Source organism: Sapajus apella, unplaced genomic scaffold (assembly GCF_009761245.1).
Source record: "Sapajus apella isolate SASKATOON/1434 unplaced genomic scaffold, GSC_monkey_1.0 scaffold1, whole genome shotgun sequence".
NCBI lineage: Eukaryota > Metazoa > Chordata > Mammalia > Primates > Cebidae > Sapajus > Sapajus apella.
In genome coordinates, this window is record NW_022436941.1 from 90,038,525 (window position 1) to 90,041,762 (window position 3,238).

Consider the following 3,238-nt stretch of genomic DNA (forward strand, 5'->3'; position numbering starts at 1 on the left):
TTCAGGTGAAAACATTTGTCATTTGGAATGCTCTGTTTGAGTCCTTAAGCTTCTACATATAATTACAGCATATCATTCATAAAGGGAGTCTCCAAAGAAAATAGGATTAAGTTCCAAAAGTTTGCTTTTAAGTTAGTTGCTTCTAAGTCTTAGACACTGTCTTGAATAAAATTTTTGTAGAGATTTGATATTCCCTATTAAGTTGTAAGTGACTTTCCCATTCTGATATCTACTCCTTCCTCTTTATCTTGATCAGCAAACTCTCAGAATAGTACCTCTCACATATGTGTAAGTTTTCATTACAGATTGTTCTATTACTGAATAATTTTTTAAATATTTAAAAATTAGGACAAATGCCAAAATTTAAACAAAGTTCAGGTGTGTTTTTAGTCACAAATGCTTAAAAATAGTTTTTAATAATTAGAGTCCTGGCCAGGAGCGATGGCTTATGCCTGTAATCCCAGCACTTTGGGAAGCCGAGGTGGGCAGATCATGAGGTCAAGAGATAGAGACCATCCTAGCCAACATGTTGAAAACCCATCTCTACTAAAATATCAAAAAAAAAAATTGAGCGTGGTGGCATGCGCCTGTAGTTCCAGCTACTCGTTGAGATACATCTGAAGTCACACAAACAAGAATTCGAGCTGAGACTTAAATGTAGGTCTTTTGGTTCTAAGTTCAGTGATTCTGGTGGGACAGAGTATCCTCTGGGAGGGGATGCTAAAATGACTTCCTTGTGGGAGTGAATGTACCAAGAGAAACAAGGAAAACAGAAACCCCTCTGGAGAGAAAGAGGGAGTACTCTGTGAACATCAAGTCCCTCTCATTTTTCCCTGCCCATTCATTTTCCTGGATTATCCTACTAATCCTTAATTTTATTTGAGCTGAGACCTTTTCACACTTCTGCCTTTCCAGACCATCCAAGGTTAAGTTCCCTTCCATAACACTCAAGTTTTAACATTATTATAGTGTTAATCACTCTGTATCTTAGTCCGTTTGGACTGCTATATCAAAATGCTTTAAACTGAGTCATCTATAAACAACAGAAACTTATTTTTCACAGTTATGGAGGCTGGGAAGTCCAAGATTAAGGTAGCAGCAGATATGTTGTCACTGAGGGTCTGTGTCCTCAAAGACAGCTATAACCTCACACAGGGAAAAAGCAAGGGATCTCTCTGGGTCCCTTTTTATAAGGGTACTAATCCCATTCCTGAGGACTCTGCCCTCATGACCCGATCGCCTCCCAATACCCAAGGCCCCCTAATACCATCACTTTGAAGGGTTATGATTTTAATTTATTAATTTGGGGAGTACATAAACATTCGGTACATTGCATTCTGTACTATTTCCTGTTTGTATAATTCCTGCACTGAAGTGCAAGCTGCTTGAGGGTGAATATTTTGTCTTGTTATTGGCACGTCATCAACACCTAAGAAATTGTCTGGCTTTATTAGGCAGTCAACAAATACTTGTTAAAAGGAAGGAAAGCAATGTGAATATCCTGTAGGAGTTGAAATAGAGTAGCTGGGATTACGTACACACACCACCACGCCCAGATAATTTTTGTATTTTTAGTAGAGATGGGGTTTCACCATGTTGGCCAGCATGGTCTCGATCTCCTGACCTCATGATACATCCACTCTGGCCTCCCAAAGTGCTGGGATTACAGGTGTGAGCCACAACACCTGGCTATTTTATTAGTCTTTAAAAAAAAAGTTAATATAAAATTACAGCAAAAGAAAGGAACCAGAACTTTAGTAACACAGCTGGAACAATCCATAGCGGCAGCAGTAGCAGCGGCAAGAGAAGAGGTTTAATTTAGTTGATTTTCTGTGGTAGTTGGTTGTTCGCTAATCTCATGGTGATGGAAGCTGCACAGTTTTTTGAAGGGATCAAGAAGCTGCTAGAGGGTTGGTTCTCCCACAGGAGCCCGGACACAAACCAAGGATCTGGGGATCTTCAAACTATCCCAAGATCTGAGTGGGATATACTTTTGAAGGATGTGCAATGCTCAATCATATGTGTGACAAAAACTGACAAGCAAGAAGCTTATGTACTCAGTGAGAGTAGCATGTTTGTCTCCAAGAAAAGTTTCATTTTTAAGACATGTGGTAGCACCCTCTTACTAGAAGCACTGGTTCCCCAGTTGAAGCTTGCTAGGGATTACAGCGGGTTTGACTCAATTTAAAGCTTCTTTTATTGTTGTAAGAATTTTGTAAAGGCTTCTACCCTGCAAGGGTACCCACACCGGAATTTCTAGGAAGAAAAAGAGCTTCTTAATCCAATTTTCCCAAATGGAGCAGCATATCGTATAGGATGTCTGAATTCTGACTGTTGGTACTTAATGTACTCTGGATTTCCAAGAGTCAGCCAAATCAAACCCTGGAAATTCTGGTGAGTGAGCTTGACCCAGCAGTTATGGACCAGTTCTACATGAAAGATGGTGTTACTGCAAAGGATGTCACTCATGAGAGTGGAATTCATTACCTGATACCAGGTTCTGTCATTGATGTCACAATGTTCAATCCTTATAGGTATTCAATGAATGGAACAAAATGAGATGGAACTTATTGCACTATTCACATCACTCCAGAACTAGAATTTTCTTATGTTAGCTTTGAAACAAACTTAAGTCAACTCCTATGATGACCTGATCAGGAAAGTTGTGGAAGTCTTCAAGCCAGGAAAATGTGTGACCACTTTGTTTGTTAATCAAAGTTCTAAATGTCACACAGTGTTTTCTTCACCCCAGAAGACTAAAGGTTTTAAGCATCTTGATTGCCAGAGTGCTATGTTCAATGATTACAATTTTGTTTTTACCAGTTTTGCTAAGCAGCAGCAACAACAGCAGAGTTGATTAAGAAAAATGAAGAGGCCGGGTGTGCTGGCTCATGCCTATAATCCCAGCGCTTTGAGAGGCAGAGGCAGGCAGATCAGCTGAGGTCAGGAGTTCGAAACCAGCCTGGCCAACATGGCGAAACCCCATCTCTACTAAAAATACAAAACAATTAGCCAGAAGTGGTGGCAAGCACCTATAATCCCAGCTGCTTGGGAAGCTGCGGCAAGACAATTGCATGAACCTGGGAGTCAGAGGTTGCAGTGAGCCAAGACTGTGCTACTGCACTCCAGCCTGGGAAACAGAGTGGGACCCTGTCTCAAAAAAAAAAAAGAAAAAGAAAGAAAGAAAGAAGAAAGAAAGGAAAGAAAGAAAGAAAGAAAGAAAGAAAGAAAGAAAGAA

The 3,238-nt window shown here is 40.1% G+C and overlaps 1 pseudogene; it reads left to right on the plus strand.

Moving 5' to 3' along the window:
- Positions 1–1,864: 1,864 nt before the first annotated feature.
- LOC116564378 lies at positions 1,865–2,873 on the plus strand (annotated as a pseudogene).
- The last annotated feature ends 365 nt before the right edge of the window (positions 2,874–3,238 follow it).